Genomic DNA, 8,206 nt, shown 5'->3' on the forward strand with positions numbered 1-8,206 from the left:
GCTGAATCCTTCTGAGTCACACTGACAGCTGGGCCCTCTCATTCATCAAAGTTATTTATTGAGCACCTATCAGGCACTAGGAGTACAACAGAGGACAAGACAGACAAAATTCCTGTCTTCCTGGAACTCTCTAGGTGGGGTGAAGTGAAAGTCTCATAGTTGTGTCCAACTCTGAGATCCCATGGACTGTAGCCTGCCTGGATCCTCTGTCCATTGAATTCTCCAGGCAAGAATACTGGAGTGGGTTGCCATGCCCTCCTCCAGTGGATCTTCCCTATAAAGGGATTGAACCTGGGTCTCCTGCATTGCAGGCAGATTCTTTGCCAACTGAGCCACTAGGGAAGCCCCTAGGTGGGGTGGAAACACATTTAACAACTGACATGTATAAAAGTGAGGAGGGAAAGAGAGCAAAGCAGGAAAGGGAAGGTTGCAGTGTTAAATGAGTGATCAGAGAAGGCCTCACTGGTAAGGCGATACATGAAAAGAAATCAGCAGGAAGTAATAAGCAAGGTGGGCTTCCCAGGTGGTTAGTGGTAAAGAATCCACCTGCCAATGCAGGAGAAAAAAGAGCCACAGGTTCTATCCCTGGGTCGGGAAGATCTCCTGGAGGAGAGCATGGCAACCTACCCCATTATTCTTGCCTGGAGAATCCCATGGACAGAGGAGCTTGGAGGGCTACAGTCCATGAGGTCGCAAAGAGTCAGACACGACTAAGTGACTTAGCACTCACACAATAAGCAAGGTATTACTTCCTTATCTAGAGAAAGGGCATTCTCCATAGATAGAGGCGGGAACAGCAAATGCAGCAGCCCTCTCTGAGGCAGGAACTGACTTCCCACGTTTGAGAAACAACGAGGTCAGTGTGACAGGATTAAAGGGATAGCAAGAGGACTGGGGGGCTTCCCAGGTGGTCCTAGTGGTAAAGAACCCGCCTGCCAATACAAGAGACATAAGAGACACGGGTTCAATCCCTGGGTCAGGAAGATTCCCTAGAGGAGGGCATAGCAACCTACTCCAGTATTCTTGCCTGCAGAATACCATGGACAGAGGAGCCTGGCGGGCTACAGTCTGTGGGGTCGCAAAGAGTTGGACACAACTGAGCGACTAAGCACAAGAGGAGGACTGGGAGGGAGCAAGGCCTCGTAAGAACTTTGGCTTTTACTCCGAGCATGATGGGGCTCATTAGCGGTAAGCAGAGCATTCTTTTCTCATCCTCCACCTCCTCCTCCCCAAACCTCAATGTATGGCTCTTCCACTCACCCATCCTCCCACCAGAGTGGACCCTCTGCCCCGCCCCAAATGCAACATGAGACTTAGGCCAAATAGGACAGGCCTTCACAAAAGGCTCCAGGAGGAGGAGGCAAAGACCGGGGCCCATACACCCATGTTCACAGCAGCAGTATTCCCAAGAGTCAAAAGACAGCAACAAACCAAGGGTCCATCAACAGAGGAATGGATAAACAGTGTGGTAGATACATATGATGGAATATCATTCAGCCTTAAAAAGGAAGGAAATTCTGACACATGAAACCATGTGGATGAATCTTGAAGGCATTATACTAAGCGAAATAAGCCAGGCACAAAAGGAAAAATAATGTATGAGTCCACTTATAGGGGGTACCTAGAATAGTCAGAAAGGCAATGCCAAAGAATGCTCAAACTACCGCACAATTGCACTCATCTCACACGCTAGTCAAGTAATGCTCAAAATGCTCCAAGCCAGGCTTCAGCGGTACGTGAACTGTAAACTTCCAGATGTTCAGGTTGGATTTAGAAAAGGCAGAGGAATCAGAGATCAAATTGCCAACATCTGTTGGATCATTGAAAAAGCAAGAGAGTTCCAGAAAAACATCTATTTCTGCTTTATTGACTATGCCAAAGCCTTTGACTGTGTGGATCATAATAAACTGTGGAAAGTTCTGAAAGAGATGGGAATACCAGACCACCTGACCTGCCTCTTGAGAAACCTGTATGCAGGTCAGGAAGCAACAGTTAGAACTGGACATGGAACAACAGACTGGTTCCAAATAGGAAAAGGAGTACGTCAAGGCTGTATATTGTCACCCTGCTTATTTAATTTATATGCAGAGTAGATCATGAGAAACGCTGGGCTGGAAGAAGCACAAGCTGGAATCAAGATTGCCGGGAGAAATATCAATAACCTCAGATATGCAGATGACACCACCCTTATGGCAGAAAGTGAAGAGGAACTCAAAAGCCTCTTGATGAAAGTGAAAGAGGAGAGTGAAAAAGTTGGCTTAAAGCTCAATATTCAGAAAACAAAGATCATGGCATCTGGTCCCATCGCTTCATGGGAAATAGATGGGGAAACTGTCGGGAGCCACATTAGGCGTTACTGACCAAACGGAGGCACGGCCCCAGACCCCTCTCCTCATTCCACAGGCACGGTCCAGGGATGAAGGAGTTAGGCCTTGTACCTCTGACTTGTCTTTTCCTCTCCTCGGCTGAGTTGACTGAAAGGCATATTAAGGTGCTTATTGCTCTTGAGAGGAGCATGAGAAGGCACAAAGCCTTCTGCGGCTGTGGTCAGAGAATAATTCATAAAGTTAACCATTGACATTTGTTCAAGGACTTTTACAAAAGAGTGTTCCAGGGTGAGCACGCAGGTCGCAGCTTGAGGCCATGGGAAGGATTGCTATCTGAAGCCTATTTGTGAGGAAAATGTTTATGGCAAAAGAGTGTGCTGAATTTAGTTCTTAGGAATAATTAAAATCGTTAGAAGCTGAAGATTTAAGGAATGTTGTAATGTTAGCGTATTCTACTATAGCTTATAGAAATTAGGGACTTTAGAGACATTATTAGCAAGAAGCCCTTTCTAAGAAATAGTGAGCTTAGGATACTAGGGGCAAACAGGACTTAGAAAGATAAGAATTAAACTGAGGAATGTGGTATGCGGCCCAGACATTAGCATGAGTTACAGTGTATTCACAAGGACACATGAGAAAAAGTAGATAAGAGAATCGCTGACGAAGGAACTCCTTTTGAGGGGCAACGATGATTTATGGAGACAACAAATCTGGGTCAGTGGGAACTGAAAATATCAAACCTCTGACCTAATGCTTTTGTAAAAGTATAAAAGAGAATCATAAGCTTGAAATAAACAGGCAGTCCAAGAAAACTGAGAGGCTTCCTCAGTTTCTCGCCGACACCGCTCACCCCTTTAGGTTGAATACCTGCTGGAGCTGGACTCTGGCAAGAAACAGTGGAAACAGTGACAGACTTTATTTTGGGGGGCTCCAAAATCACTGCAGATGGTGACTGCAGCCATGAAATTAAAAGACGCTTACTCCTTGGAAGAAAAGTTATGCCCAACCTAGATAGCATATTGAAAAGCAGAGACATTACTTTGCCAACAAAGGTCAGTCTAGTCAAGGCTATGGTTTTTCCAGTGGTCATGTATGGATGTGAGAGTTGGCCTGTGAAGAAAGCTGAGCGCCAAAGAATTGATGCTTTTGAATGGTGGTGTTGGAGAAGACTCTTGAAAGTCCCTAGGACTGCAAGGAGATCCAACCGGTCCATTCTGAAGGAGATCAGCCCTGGGATTTCTTTGAAAGGACTGATGCTAAAGCTGAAACTCCAGTACTTTGGCCACCTCATGCGAAGAGTTGACTCATTGGAAAAGACTCTGATGCTGGGAGGGATTGGGGGCAGGAGGAGAAGGGGATGACAGAGGATGAGATGGCTGGATGGCATCACTGTCTTGGTGGACGTGAGTCTGGGTGAACTCCAGGAGTTGGTGATGGACAGGGAGGCCTGGCATGCTGCGATTCATGGGGTCGCAAAGAGTCGGACACAACTGAGCGACTGAACTGAACTGAACTGAGAATAGTCAGTTCATACAGCCAGAAAGTAGAATAGTTGTTGCCAGGAATTGGGAAGAGGGAAGAGTAGGGAGTTACTGTTTAATTGGTATAGTTTTTCTGTTTGAGTTGATGAAAAAGTTAGGGGAATAAAGAGTAGTGGTTGCCCAACATTGTGAATGTACTTAAAACCATTGAATTATATGTCTCAAAATGATTAAAATGGTAAATTTTATCTTATGTATATTTTTCCACATCTTTTTTTCAAAAGAAAAAGGAGACCTGGGCCCAGATTGGCCTCTGCCTGTAACTCCTCTCTGGCTAGTATCCTCCCATGCAAACGAGAGGTTCCATGCATGGACTTCAGTGAATCCCTTACAAAAGCTGTAAGCAAAATCGAGGCCTCTCTTCAGATACAAGAAGCGTAAGATCTACTTTAAGTGGGAACAAAATAATGCTCAGAGTAGTAAGGGTAGTATCATACCGCCACTTGAATAAAAAAAGGAACAATTAGGGACTTCCCTGGTGGTGCAGTGGATAAAAATCTGCCTGCCAGTGCAGGGAACATGGGTTCAATCTACTGAGCCCATGCTCTAGAGTCCAAGAGCCCCCACTACTGAAGCCCGTTGGCCAAGAAACTGTGCTCCTCAACAAGAGAAGCCACCTCAATGAGAGAAGCCACCTCAATGAGAAGCCTGCATACTGGGAGAAGAGTCGGCCCTGCTCCCCACAACTGGAGAAAGGCCACGCAGCAACCAAAAATAGATTAATTAATAAAAATTAATAAATGAATTGATTTTTTAAAGCGGGAACAATTATATATTATTTGTACCTGTATCATCTATTTCTTGGAGAATACACAGAAAGCTCAGAAATCTGGTAACCTGTTGCGGGGAACTCAGTGGCTGGGCAAGGAGGTGGAAGAAGAAACTCTTGACCTATATTCTGTACCTTTGAATTTTAACATTGTGTAAATATCTACACAAATAAACCTAAATAGGGCTTCCCTGGTAGCTCAGTGGTAAAGAATCCGCCTGCCAGTGCTGGAGACACGGGTTCGATCCCTGATCTGGGAAGATCCCAGCAACTTAAGCCCGTGCGCCACAGCTATGGAGTCTGTGCTCTGGAACTAGGCAGCGACGGACTAGTGAGCCCACGTGCTGCAACTGCTGAAGTCTGGGCGACGTAGAGCCAGTGCTCTGCAACAAGACAAAGCCACTGCAACCAGAAGCCTGCTCACGGAAAGGAGAGAAAACCCCGCGGGGAGCAACCAATACCCAGAACAGCCAAAAATAAATAAAAATAAACCTAAATACATTCTGGACGAATTAGATGGCACTTCTGGAAATAGGGCAGGGAAATAGGAAATAGGGGCAGGGCCCCACCGCCGATATTCTGTTGACTACAGAGGCAGAGAAGTCATCACGTTTGCCGGAGAACAAGAGCAGTATTTCCGTGCTCTCTGTTCCGGCAGTGCTCACAGCAAGTCCCGGTACGTTATCGCGTGGAGAGCTCCCGAAGGTTTATTATCTCGGTTTGCAGATGACGAAACCGAGGCTGAGAGAGTCTCCGCCTCACTCTGGCTCCGGGTGGGGACTGGGGCGCGGGCCAGGGACCTCCTTCTCCCAGGGGCCCCAGCCTCGCCCTTGTGCCTGGCGGGCGGCTCGCGCGCGCCCCTCGCAGGCCTGCCGGGAGCCTTTTATCGGATGAGGTGGGCGGTATTCTCTGGTTGGCAGCACCTTGGGCTGGGGACAAAGCCTAAACACTGTGTGTGTGTGCGTGTGTGTGTGTGTGTGTGTGTGTGTGTAAGAAAAACTGTGTGAGGTTCCAGTGTGTCTGAATCTTTGTGAGTCTGCTTTATGCATGTACGCCGTCGGTGTGTTGACTCTGTGTTAGAGTTGGGGGTGTGTGTGCATGGGTGAAATGGGGGTGTTTGTGTACATGTGTGCGCATGTGTCCCAAGGCAGGGCAATCTCTGTCCTTGAATATACAGCTCTGGTATCACCTCTGTGAAACCACCCTGACCTCCCTGGGCAGCAGCACTCAGTCTCCTGGTGCCCTCCCTCCTGGACACAGCTCCATCACCCCGCCTGACACACACACTGTATTAAACCTTACTGCTGACAGCCCTGTCCCTCTCCTGTCTGGGCAGGGAGCTGAAGTCTGCACGGGCCAGGGCACATGATGGCCCATCCATGCGAGTGTGCATGTTTGATGTCACATGAGAGGCCTGTATATGTTGGAAGGTGTCAGGGGGTGGGGAAGGGTCCCATCTGACAAAGTTAAGTACACCCATTCTGTTTGGATCCTGGAGGGCCTATAGTCCTTCTCCCAGATTTCTCACCCACAGGCCGCCTACTCAGAGCTGCCCAACACCATGACAAAGGGCAGGCCATCTCTCACATGGTTACTTATGGACCCAGGATCAGCCAGACTGCTTTTCCTCTGTGGCCTGATTCTAGGGCAAGGCGTCTGTCCGTCAGCTGGGTAGGACAAGGGCTGCCTTGGGACACCGGGCCCCACCTCCTGTTGGCCACCTGAGACTTGGATCTCTGGGATTTTTGTCCCCAACTGGTCCTGGAGTCAGTTCGAAATTGCCAGGTCAAACTTAATGTCTCTCTCCAACCCCCAAGCACAAGGCCTGAATTCCCAGCCCCTGAGGTCTATTATGTTATGTTCACGCTAGTAACAGCTGTGGTGCATTTTTATTTGTTCTGTCTTCTGTAGATAGAGCCTAGGACTCCAGGGTCATTCCCCCTGGGGAAGTCCTTCCTCCTGTCGATCTTTCTTTTCCAATCAAGGTCTGAAGCTTCTCCCCTTCTCTTCCAGAAATAGTGCTGAAAGGGAAGGAATAGAGCTTAAACGGTTACCCTACTCAGACTCTCGAACTACACTCTCTGGAGTGGTTGGCCCAACTCGACCAGTGGCAAGATTTTTAGCTCCAGGCAAGTGTGTCAGACCAAAGCCTTTCTCAAATTGGGTAATTCAAAGACTGTTTCATAAGAGGATTACGTGCAAAGGTATGGGCAGAGCATTGGTGAACCACAAGGAATAGTGAGTGCATTACCCCCAAGCTAGTAGCAGTGGCTTAGTTACCACCCTCAGGGGCCCAGGAGATGGAAGGTGCAGGGTTCCTAGAATCTGGAAAGAGAGGGCCGCCCAGAAAGCAGACGACAGGTGCTGTGATCTACAGCAACCCCACAGAGGGAGGGTAGGGACACGCCCAGACTTAATCTCTTCTACCTCATCTGTCAGTGCCATTCTCCAGCCAACCCCTATAGAAGTTACGGGACAAGGCCTTCAGCCTCCTGGCTGCAGAGCAGAGTGGAAAGGCTAAAGAAAGGATGTGGAGTGGCAACAGAAGTCCAACACACCCTGCTAGCCTGAGTTCCCTCATCGGTAAAACAGGCTATTAGAGGAATTTCCTGGCAGTCCAGTGGTTAGGACTCTGTGCTTTCACTGCTAGGGCCTGGGTTCAATCCCTGGCTGCAGAAATAAGATCCCACATGCAGCCAAACTAACTTAAAATAAAACAAACCAGGCTATCTGTCCCACCTTGCTTCTAGGTTGTCATGATGATAAAAGGTGAGGGTGTGTTTAAAGCCTTGCATGTTGTACCAGCACATGCTGTGTGCTCAGTGAACAGATTCAATGATCTGCCTGTTGATTTTAATGATGAACTGACATGGCAATCTTGTGTGCCTCCTAAATCAGTTCAGTCGTGTCCAACTCTACGACGCTATGGACTATAGTGGCCAGGCTCTTCTGTCCATGAGATTCTCCAGGCAAGAAGACTGGAGTGCATTGCCATGCCCTCTTCCAGGGGATCTGCCTGACCCAGGGATCGAACCCACGTCTCTTATGTTTCCTTCATTGGCAGGCGGGTTCCTATCTAAAACAGAGACCTTGAATGTTTTCCCCTGCAAATCTCTCTTCCCTTCCTTAACTAACTGCTCAAGCCAGAGTCCCTCAGTGCCATCCTTTTGGGTCTGGAAGCCTTGCTCTGTCTCTCCTCACTTGGCACCACCATTCCATTCTGTCTGCTCTTCTCCAACATACATCTCAGATCTGGTTCCCACTCTTCATCTCCACTGCCACTATGCTAGTCCTCCCACCTTGACTTCCCCTAAAATGCCTCACTGGTCCCCCTTCACCTACTGTCTGGTCTCTCAAGCATCAGTTGACTGCCACCCTCCTGTATGAGACCACTGCCCTGTGAGGCCCTGCTTCTGTCTCCAGTTTCACAGGGACCATGCGCCTCTACACTCACCACAGCTTGCCCTCTCTGCTGCTGCTGCTGCTGCTGCTAAGTTGCTTCAGTCATGTCCGACTCTGTGCGACCCCATAGACGGAAGCCCACTAGGCTCCCCCATCCCTGGGATTCT

The sequence above is a fragment of the Bos indicus genome, chromosome 3 (assembly GCF_029378745.1).
Source record: "Bos indicus isolate NIAB-ARS_2022 breed Sahiwal x Tharparkar chromosome 3, NIAB-ARS_B.indTharparkar_mat_pri_1.0, whole genome shotgun sequence".
Taxonomy (NCBI): domain Eukaryota; kingdom Metazoa; phylum Chordata; class Mammalia; order Artiodactyla; family Bovidae; genus Bos; species Bos indicus.